Genomic DNA, 11,984 nt, shown 5'->3' on the forward strand with positions numbered 1-11,984 from the left:
CCCCCCAACCGACAGCCGGGCACTTTCCCGCCTTGACAAGTGCCGTAAAGCGGGAAGACTGATTTTCTTCCCCAAGGGCTTCCCTCCCTTTTACGGTAGCTACGGCGCTATTCTTGGGACTTGCCGTAAAGGGAAACATCATCCCGTGTGTGTGGTTTTTGGGTAAAGAATCGGTCTTTCATGTGACGCTCTCCTGTATGATTTTTGCGTTGTAGGCGACTGACTTCTGAAGGGGATTTAACAGCAGTTAGTCTTTACAAAACTGTAGTCATACATACCTGTAAGTTATTCCCCCACCGGCCATTGCACCTACCCTTGATTTAGTAAACATTTATGAGATGCCTTACATATGCCGGGCACTTGCCTGTGACATGAGGAATAAGTTGAAGTCCATTCTCGTTCTCTGGAAGCATTCACAGTTCAATGGAGGAAACAAAGAATTGCCGTGCAACAGGGTGAGTGCTAGAAATAGCCCAGGAGCATTTAAGCCAACTGTATAGTGATGTGGGTAGTGGGAAAGTTTTCTAAAAGGTATTAGTGACTGAGCAGAGCCTTGGTATGTCAAGGGGAATTCTGCAAGTGAGTGCCATTCCAGGTAGGAAAACAATACCGGCAAAAGGTGGAAGAGACCTGGTTAGATTGTTCTCTAACTCATGAGAGTATTTAAAAATGCAGGGGAGCCTCATTGGCTCAGGGTGTAGAGGATGACTCTTGATCTTAGGGTAGTGAGTTCGAGCCCCACCTTGGGCATGGAGCGTACTTTAAAAAAAATTAAAAATGGAAAAAAAAGGTATGTCAACTCTGAACCTGTCACTATCTTGAACTAAAATCTTTGGCGGTCTCTGTTAGCAGTCAAATAAAGGCCTGACTTTCTATCCTAATATTGAAGATATTTCCAGACTTTAAATGTCATTAGTCTCCTATTGTTTACCTATACCTATCACGTTCTAAAATTTGTAGCCACAATTCACTGTTTCCTGTAACATGTTCTTTGCCATTTGTCTGCGCTTCTTCCAATAAGAAGTAGAGATAGAATCGCCTTAGTGGCTTCTTGATTCTGGGCTTGCTTGTGACTTTTTTCTTTGGCCAATAGAATTCATTTAATGCTAGTGCTGCCGGGCCTCAAGACACCTTGCATGCTTCTGCTCCCTCTCTTGGAAAACTGGCTGACCTGCTGTTTGAACAAGCCCCCCTAGCCAACTGGAGGAGGAGCAACTACATGGAGCAAAAGCAAGTCACTCTAGTAGAGGATGCACAGATACATACCCCAGCCCGGAAGTGCTTAGCCAAACCCACCCCAAGTTGCAAAATAACAGAAATGTGAGCTAAATAAAGTGTTTTGTGTTAACACATGTAGGATTAGATGATTGATAATAGTTACTGATCTATGGGTGAATATCCATTAAAATAGAGATTTTCAATGGGGATAAGTATTATAGTCTTACCTAAAACAAATAACTGATATAGGAAACAAATTATGTTGTAATGTTATTAAATGTATTGGCTCTTTCTTCCAAAGTCATGGGCATTATAATTGATTAATTAAAATGTTGATTATTGTTAGTGGAGTTCAAAAATTGAATTACCTTAGCACTTAAGAATTGATTATTTATTTATTTTTTAAATATTATATTTATTCGAGAGAGAACGAGAGAGAGAGCACAGCAGGGGGGGAGGGATAAACAGGGAGCCCAATGTGGGGCTTGATCCCACATGACCTGAGCCGAAGGCAGACACTTAACTGACTGAGCCACCCAGGTGCACCAAGAATTGACTTTTTTAAATGATAGTTCGATACACTAATATTACTATTGTTTGCCTGTTTTTTTTTTTAGCACAAATACTTAGAAACTGTGGTTTTGCTTCAAAATTCTTTATTTGCAAAACAAAATTTGTTAAATAAGTTTCCATAGGAGACTTCAGTTCTCAAACTCAAAGCGGCTATCTTTAATATTCTAAATAATACGTAAACAACACTTTTCCATTACTACACTCTGTTGTTCTATATTTTTAAACAGAACTTCCATTTTACTTGGACTTGCTTTTCATGCTATCTATAAAGTATTTGTGGGGTGCAAAATGGGTAATATATTTGAAATCGGCCTTACTAGTTTGAGATCAGGGATTAGATAGGCAGTCAGAGGGGTCAGCAAGATAGCATTGTGGGGGAGGCAGAGAGAATAGTATCTATTCTGGAAATGATAAGTTGCTTAGATAGACTGATGTGTGGTGAGGGTGTGTGTGCACATGAGAAAGCAAAAAGCGAGGCTAGAAAGTTAGGCTTGATTCAGATCTTGGAGAACCTGCAATGGCCAGTTTGGAAGTTGGTATTTGTTGAAGGAAGGTTGTGATGGGGTGGCAGTGTGGTGGTTGCAAACAGTTATGAGTGAGGTTGGTAAAGGATGCAAGAACACAAGACAGTATTTAAACAGGGAAGTGACAGGATTAGATTTGTGTTTTATGACATTATCTCTAAGAGACTGAGTGAAGGCTGGATTGGAGAGAGATTAGAGGTGACTGTATAAATTAAGGAGGTTGTTGCATTAAACCACATGAGGAAACTGGAGGACTCTACAAAGTCCCTAGGGGTCTGAATGATGAGAGGAGAATACTTGAGAAGAAGTTAATAAGTTAGATTTTACAAGCTTTGTTTACTGATTTTGATGTAGGGTATAAGGTAACCATAGTTGTTTCTCCTTTTTTTTCATCTTGATAGTTTTTGAGTATCCTTTAGTGCTTTACTGCATTCCTGTAGGATCAAAATGTAATGGTGGTATTACATTCTGTAATTTGACTTTTTTTTAAAAAGACTTATTTTATTTATTTTAGAGAGAGAGAGAGCAAGAGAGCAGGTAGGAGGGGCAGAGGAAGAGGGAAAGAGAATCCTAAGCCAACTCTGCACTCAGCCCCACATGGGGCTCTATCTCCTGATTCCAAGATCACAACCTGAGCAGAAACCCAGTGGGACTCCTAACCGAATGCACCACCCAGGCACCCCTACATTCTGTAGTTTGTATTTGTTTTTTTCTATTAGAATCTACATAGCACTTTTATGCTAATTTCTCAGACAAGATACACAAGGCTGTCATTTGGCTTTTTAATCATCTAAAATATAAATAAGCTTTAAAAGACGTAAAACCCAAAGCTTTTAAAATTTTACAGTACCTTTATACATACAGATCTCAGTGCAGAACATCAGGTCAGTAGTGTGGGCCCATAAAATCAATCCTGTTTGTGACCTCTGGCCTTGAAAAATTGCCTTACTCATGAATTCTAGTCACTTAGTTTGTATACCACCCCCTCCAAACACATGCTGTGCTTGTACATCTTTCTGTGCCAACCAATATATACAACCTTTTTGTAATTTGTGTTTTGTTGGTGTATTGCTTTATCCAGAATATTTGGAGAGTAAGTTCTCAGAAAATTGAACTTTCTGGATATCTGGACTTCTTTCAGATGGAACTAGTCCTTAAAATTTTAAATTTGGTGGAATATTTTCTAATATATTCCTTATGCTATCCTGCATTCTTAAATTATATCAAGTATAATTTAATATATTCTTAAAATCTTATTGTCATAAAAATTTACTGTATCATATAAAAACGTAATTTTTGGTATTAGAAAATTATTTTTCTTATGAAAATATTTGCTAACTATGGAAAATGTTGAAAAGTATAAAAAAATAAAATTGCTCATTATCTTAGAGAAAGACACTACTATTAATCTTTTCCAATATCTCTATTTAGTCATGTCCATGCATGTACATATATGTGAATATGAGTAGTAATAAAATTCATTGTAGTAAAATTAAACATTCACTGGATTACAAAGAAATTACAACTAATTTCTAAAATATATGGGACCAAATGGGTTCTGAGCAAATCTCTCCAAAATGTGCCACTTTGGCATGCAGACTGTTTTGAGCTGAAGGCATTCAAGACCCTATCAAGGCTCAAGATAACATTTTGCCCCTCCCTTAACTACCTAGAAGAATCTAAATTGGAGGAGTCTTTCCCTGAGTAAGAGTTGTAGAGAGAGAAATTTTATCTGAATGACCCATCTGTATGGCAGGGCAAACATCTAATTACCATCATCTGCTTTTCTTATTGCCCTGAGCATTAACCACCTCCACCCCTCTGCCATTCCTTAGTTCAGGAAGACATATATGCCTCATTTTTTTTCTTTTATTCATTTGAAAGAGAGACAGAGAGAGAGCGCAAGCAGGGGGAGAGGAAGAGGGAGAGGGAGAAGCAGACTCCCCGATGAGCTGGAAGCCCGACATGGGGCTCCATCCCAGGACCTGGAGACCATGACCCTAGCTGAAGGCAGATGCTTACCCATCTGAGCCACCCAGGCACCCCATATGTGCCTCATTTTATTGGGTTCCCATATATACAAAATTAAATTTGATTTTCTTCTGTTAATCTGTCTCATGTTAATTTAATTCTTAGACCAGCTGGAAAAACCTTTGAAGGATAGAGGAAAATTTTTCTTCACCAGCACTTTTGGTGAGCCAGGGAGACCTCACTGGCTGGGCACTGCTCATTCTGAAGCTGTTGCAGTTGAAAGATCCTGGGACTTCTGGTAGAGCTGGCAGAAGGTAAGAATTCTTACCACATCAGACTCCTGGTCTCTACCTGCAGAGTCCGGTAGAAGCAGAGTGGTGAGAGTCCTTTTTTTTCCTTTTCTAAATGTACATTAGCAGGAGAAAATATTTGTGGAACTAGCTCTTTGGCTTCAGTGACTGGTTATTCGGTGTGAGTTACTTTTTGGTTTTTATTAATCCTTATCCTCTCAGAGATGGTCTGTCCGCTTGTCACTTGATATCCTGAGAGCTTGGCTTTTTGACAAGTGAGAATACTCTTTTTGGTCTCTGGCAACTGGAGGATACATGCACTGCTGTGCGTCTGGGGGATAGCCCTATAGGCTATGGATCCAGTAGTTTTCGTCCAACTATGTCAGCTCCCAGGGGAATCTGTCATAAGAGACCCTAGTCCACAAGGGCTTTTATCATCTCAACCTTTGTTACTGTGTTAGTGCTGTGAAAAATCCCATTCCAGTAGTGCCTGCCCAGCTTCACAGATTAGCAAGTCTGTGACTGGAGGCATCTCATGTTTCCCTGGGAGACTAGAGACACCTTTCCCCTTGCACTGAAGGCCTTTGCTGTCTTAGACTCATTTTGAGAGTGAACTTTTTGAATCATGGGGGCTACATCATCTATACCTACTCCAGGAATGTTTCTTGAGTCTGTGGTAAAAATTTATTCTAAATCCGGAAAGCTATCTCCAGCTTCTGGCCTTCCTATGTAATGTCCTTTGTGGATAAATCCTAGACCCCCACCAAAAGAATTCATGTCTCCTGGACAGCAGCTGATCTTTTCAGAAGTTTCTATGAAATTTAGAGGAGAATTAGAAAGATCATTGGTTATTCTTTCTCATAGAGGAAAGAGATGACCAGAATTTCTCATAGGCCCTCCTACAAATGATCAGCTGAAGACTGATTTTCAGTGGCTGGTAGAAGAGGAAAATAAAATTTCACAGTGCCCCTTCCTTTCCAAATCCAAACCCAATGGCTATTGATCCTTTCTCTCCCAGAGATAACTATTGCTTTTCTGCTTGTCTCATTTTGTCTATCTACCTGGGGCATGCAGGTTGTTGATTTTTTTGGCTATTTTTGACTGTATCTTGGGAAGGTAGTATTCTTTGCACCCTCTTTAGGGACTCCTCTTAAACCAAAGGAGGGATTACTCAGTACTGCCAGAAAAATTTGCTATTTGTTCTGGCTGAAAACTGACAAGATATTTAAAAGAATTTTTAAAAATAACTCCATAGTCAAAAATTGGCCAGATTGGAAGCTGATATTTAGAGCTGATAGGAATTTTTTTAGGCTTTTTTTCCTAAGCTAAAAGAAAACTATATACCCAGAAGGAAAGAAGCAATTGAGGATAATAAAGTTGGATAGATATATCAATTTATGATTTAAGGTACAACCCAATATTTTGAGGAATTGAGAGCAACCGTCCTTATCTTATAAATCTTTGCAAAACTAGAAATTTGGACCCAGAAAAAATTCAAGGTCAATCTGTCTTTTTTTTTTTTTTTAACCAATCCCAAGACAGATGAATGGATAAAGATGTGGTATAAATATAATGGAATATATATATGGAATATATATATATATATATATATATATATATATATATATATAGTGGAATATTACTCAGCCATCAAAAAGAATGAACTCTTGCCATTTGCATCGACGTGGAAGGAAGTGGGTTTATAATGATAAGAGAAGTAAGTCAGTTAGAGAAAGACAAATACCATATGATTTCACTCATGTGGAAATTTAAGAAACAAAACTAATGAGCATAGGGGAAAGTTATATATATATATGTATATGTATATACATATATATGTTTGTATATATATGTTATATGTTGTAGATGTTGGGTATTTTTCTACGGACGGTATATTGCCAGAATTTGTAGAAGAGTTCTGTATAGTTGGTTTGAAGGCAAGCACTTGTAAGAATTGCCTACTCTAAAACCCTCAAATATAAAAACTAACCCAAATGCTTTTTAGTTCACATGAGCTAGGATCAATCTTTAATGAATAAGAGCTAAATGAAGTGTGTTGGTTTAATTAAAATAGACATGCTTTTAGAGTTATCAATATTAAATATAATACTTTTATTGTACCTGGGTTTACTACCCAATTAAGTTTGTATTATATTAAAAAATTGTTATGTTTATTATGTAAATATTATGTTAAAATATTTTAAACAGCAACAACAACAACTACAAAAAACAGTTTGGGAGAATGGATGGCTTTGTCTGATGTCTCATGTGAGTAATCTGAACATAATTGTTAAGAGCAATTTAATTGGATAAATGCAATTAAGATAAAAAGGTTTTTTTTTTTCTAAGATTTTATTTATTTATGACAGAGAGAGTGAGAGAGCACAAGCAGGGGGAGCAGCAGAGGAAGAGGGAGAAGCAGGTTTCCTGCTAAGCAGAGAACCCAATGTGGGGCTTGATCCAGGGACCCTGGGATCAGGACCTGAGCCAAAGGAAGATGCCCAACCAACTGAGCCACCCCAGGCAACCTAGGATAAAAAGTTTTTAAATGAACTTTTAAAATAGTTTTACCAAACCTTTTTGGTAACTTAAAACTTTAAAGTTGCTGAGTTAAGTGATCAGTTAAGTTCAATTCATTGAATATCTAGATCATTTCCAAATAAGATGAAATAGTAAAACTTTAATTACTGAATATTGGTTTATTTACTTTTGAATTCCTTATTACAGAGAAACTAAGGATAAATTTGGGTCTGTTGGTAAACATATTTTGTGCTTTATCGAAAGTTTGTACTATGGAGAAGCACATGGTTCTAGAAATTATGAAAAGTATTCAAAAATTTGCCAATTTAAAGAAATCTGGTATAACAGTTCACAGTTGCTTACTTCTTAGTTTTCATTAGAAATTAAGGTTTCTAAGAGTTAAGGATTCTAATAAATGTAGTTAAGACTACTATAAATAATAAGGGAAGCTTCTCTGTATGCAACGAGAATTAAGATGTGTGTTTTTGGTAAGAAAATGTATAAAGGGTAGAAATGCTTTTTTTTTTTTTTTGGGTTAAAGAAAAAGAAAATAATTTTGTCCTAAAGTGAGGTTGACTATTTAAAAAGAGAAAGCATAGGACAAAATTTGAATGTAAAAAAGAAAGTTGTAGAAGGTTTCTGGAAAGGGGGTTTTGGAAAGGAATTTTATGCATGGTCAGTGAGGTGAGAAACAAAGGCAGAAGAAAAATTATTAAATTTCCTTACTACCTACAGCCTTATTGAAAGTCCTTGAAACAGGCAGAGTGACCTTCCTCTAGGAACTCAGCCGCCAGGATGTTAATACTTTGCTAAGGCAAAAGGCAATTTTATCCCAACCCCAGGATCCTGTAAGTTTACTTTAACACATAAAAAATTCCTTTGGAAACTTCCTTTATCTCTACCCCCAAGATACATGTTAGCAATCCACCTCTAAGCATATGACCCACTGATACACATCTGAAGGGTCTCATGACTTAGGTTTTATTAGACAGTGATAAACGACCTCTTCCCTACTATAGCTAGCCCCCTCAAGGTCATGGAAACCTTGCTTCCAAAATTCCTTAGAGACTTACGCCGACTTACGCTATCCCTAACCTCCTCCCAACTTGAAAGTATAAAATGGGCCACTCCTCATGACCCTGGTGCAGCTCTTTGTGCCCACAGGTCCTGTCCCCGTGATTTAATAAAACCACCTTTTTGTACCAAAGACATCTCAAGAATTCTTTCTTGCCATCTTCTCTGGACCTCACCTACATTATCAGTCAGGACTGGCTAAGATAGAAATGAATTTAATTAAGTAAATGAGCTTTAGTATCAGAAGTACACTGCTGCAAGTTTAGGATTTGGTTTTTCTCTCTGTTAAAAGGACAAAGTTTTCTCAGATTATTGATCTACTCCTAATAAGAAATTGTAAACAAAGGTTTTTCTTTATCTTTAGTGTAATCTGCCTCAAAAAAACAAAGATTCTATGTTTTGTCTTTATCATGTCTTTGGTTACTTAGGAAAACTGAATCTTCTCATGTTAAAAGTACTAAGTTTTGCTAACAACTATGTAACCTTCTGTATTTGCCTTTAAAATCTTTTATTGCCACTTTGGTTAAATAGATAATTAAGTATTAAGTTTTGTAATGATCTCTGATCTTATTTAGTCAAGAACTTGAAAACCTTTTTCTAAGGGTGCCTGAGTGGCTCAGTTGGTTAAGTGTCTGCCTTCAGCTCAGGTGTCCTGGGATCGAGTCCGGGGAATTGAGTCCCACATTGGGCTCCTTGCTCAACAGGGAGCCTGCTTTTCCCTCTGACTCTGCCTGCCACTCCCCCTGCCTGTGTTCTCTCTCTCTCTCTGTCAAATAAATAAATAAAAATCTAAAACAGACAAGAAAACCCTTTTTTAAAAAACTATTTTTGACAAACTTCCAAAAATCAAGTTCTAACTAACGTCTTTTTCATTTAAAACTAACTATTGAGATATGAGATATTCCAGAGGGTCCTTGAAACACCTCAAAAGATTGTTCTCTCGCCTCATAAAGAGATATTTTAAACTAGCTAAGCTTATTTGGTATATTAAGTTACATGGGAAGCATTGTCAAATAAATAATGATAAACTCTTGCAGGTTATATTATGTGGGTGAATAGTACTACTATAACCATTCTAGAACATATATGAAATTCTTAAAATTTTGTTATCTCCTGATGTTTTCACTTGTACTTCTAATTATTGAAGTGTTGTATATCACAGAAATAACTGCGTTTCCCTGTCAAGTCCATTATAATGAATTCTCATCAGTTCTCTAATGATGAACATTTTTTAAAAAGTCTTTTATCATTTACAGTTATTGTTTTACTCTAATGCTTCTACAAAATGTTCCTTGCAAAAGTGCTTCATCCTCAAGGAGATTCATGGAAAGGACTTTTTGACAAATACAGGTTTCTGTTAAACTTAAGGTCATATAACTGAACTCGGTAAGAATTTCCAGAACTGGTGGGAAAACTGGATTTGAACAGAAGAATTAAATAACAAGGGACTGAATGAACTGAAGAAGAGGATTATAATTTTTAGGACTTTTTATTTGAAACATTGCTGGTTCTCTAATGTTTGGTTTTTTAGATTTAAAGAGACTTTTTCTCTTAAGCTATCAATGACTTACAGCAATTTGGTAACATATACCTTTGTAAACAAATAAGAAACATTTATCTTTTTCTCCTTACTTGATCCCTCCAGAATTTGGACACTGTCAGTGAATTTTCTTATTTTCATGGCAATATACGTGTTTGCACAAATTCAATAAGAATGTGTTTTTTTCTGTAATAGGATATAATTGGAAACATCGGTTATATTGCCAAGACTTCCCTAGATCGTCATTTTTTAAAAAAAGATTTTGTTTATTTATTTGACAGAGAGAGAGAGCAAGAGCGTACAAGCAGGGGAGCAACAGAGGGAGAGGAGAAGCAGGTTCTCTACTGAGCAGGGAGCCTGATGCAGGGCTTGATCCCAGGACCCTGGGATCATGACCTAAGCTGAAGGCTGATGTTTAACCAATTGACCCACCCACATGCCCCTACATTGCCATTTTTGACAGGGATTCATAGACTCAAATATGGACCAGACAGCTTTAAGGAACTAAAGTTGACTTTACAGAGCCAATGAAGGCCCTTGGAAAAATCAGCTTGGTACCTTGCTTCCTGGGTTCCCAGCAGCCTCACCAGGTGAGAAAGGAAGGTCATTTCCTGGCAGATGCAGGAACCTCAGGATATTTTGGGGACCTTGAGAAGAAGGAATTTACCCGAATATCTAGATATTGCTGGCAAGTCTGATGGCAAGTATTTGGTTTGGCTTCTTAGCCTCAGAGGGTGTTAAAAGTTCAATCTGACAATTCCTTATAAAAAAATTCTAGCAAAGTAGATTTAAAAAGAGCCTATATGGTCATTCACTCTTCTTGCTGCACTTATGTAAATAATCAGGCCAAGGTTTTTTGAAACCAGACTTACTTTGCAAACAAATTAGTCCTAATTTGTCTATCTTTGGTGGAAATGAGGGTGATTTTAGAGAGAAAAATCAGGTTTCAGTAATATACCTTTGTGGATATTAGAGTGAAGTTCTCTTGTCTTTGAGGGTTTGTGTTTGCCTATGAACTGTACTGGATCTTCAATTCTGGTTTCTGCAAATATCTGGCTAAGACTCTCCAAACTAAAATTTGCAATTTTCTTCCTTCCTTTTGACTTGGAATCATTGAGAACTAAAGCTGCCCTTTTCCCTGATGTCCTGCAAACTGAAGCCAGATGACATGATATTAATGTCAGAGAAATCATCCCAATGGCCCAACAGCGATCTTTGTGCCTGTTGCTGTATGGGCCACTCAGAAAGATCACCAGAGATTCAAACTTCAAACCAGGAAGATCTTTCAGATTGCCACTGTCTGCCATTACTCTGTCTGAAGATGCTTCAAGTCCGACATCTAGAAATCTTCTCACTGGCAGCACTCAGAATTCAGACACTGGGGTCAAAATTTGCTCCATCCATTAACCTTTGTTTTTCTTTTGTTTCCATAGACATGCCTCTTATTAATTACCTGATTGCTTGCCCAATATAGATCTAATGTTGGGAGCCCAGTTGCAAGACTGCCTCCTGAAATGAGATATAACTGTTTAACTCAACTGATCTATTCTCAAGACTGAGGCTGGTTCATTGAGATATGGACTAATCTGTCAGTTTAGCCTCTGGATTGTGAAACTTCTTTAAAATTTCAAAGGTGGGTCTGAAGGGATTTAGAACAAGTCTCCCCAAAATGCACCACTTTGGCATGTGTACTGTTTTGAGCTAAAGGCAATTGAGACCCTGCCAGCTCAAGGGAAACTGTTGCCTCTTCCTTGACTATCTGGAAGCCACGCAGCTCAACACCAAAAGAGATCACCTTGGCCTCTTTCAGAGGAAAGAGTAGAGCATGCCACAAAGGGCTTGGCCTATCTGGGAGCTGTCGGAGGGGCTGGTTCCCGTCTCACCTCACATGGCTCACCAATGGAACGGCCATAGTTCATGAGGGCAACTAAGAACAAAGAAAAACGGGAAGGATGGCTAGCTGCATGCCCGGCACAGCTCTGCTAAATAGGGAGAAGTTGCAGAACCTGAGGCTGCTCCACAGGAAGAACAGTGGAGCATCCTTCCATGGCCTGGCCCCTAGTAAGGCAGTCAGACACCAGATTATGGGCTCCTGAAGAAAAAGACATAAAGACTAGAAAAGCAATAGAAAAACAAAAACAAAAAAACAACAAAACAAAGAGTTGGTTTTTTGAAAAGATAAACAAAATTGATTAACTGTTATCTAGATTAGCAGAAAAAAATTCATTAAGCTAGAAAAAGATCAAAACATACCCTAAATTCGTTGATTAAAGA

At 37.6% G+C, this 11,984-nt stretch overlaps 1 long non-coding RNA gene across 1 annotated transcript; it reads left to right on the top strand.

Moving 5' to 3' along the window:
* Window positions 1–13: 13 nt before the first annotated feature.
* Window positions 14–6,984, top strand: LOC123797686 (uncharacterized). The gene is made up of 3 exons (XR_006781024.2): window positions 14–455; window positions 4,452–4,600; window positions 6,785–6,984. It is a non-coding gene; the product is annotated as an uncharacterized LOC123797686 (long non-coding RNA).
* Window positions 6,985–11,984: the final 5,000 nt, after the last annotated feature.

This window comes from Ursus americanus, chromosome 9, assembly GCF_024610735.1.
Source record: "Ursus americanus isolate L20-20 chromosome 9, mUrsAme1.1.p, whole genome shotgun sequence".
NCBI lineage: Eukaryota > Metazoa > Chordata > Mammalia > Carnivora > Ursidae > Ursus > Ursus americanus.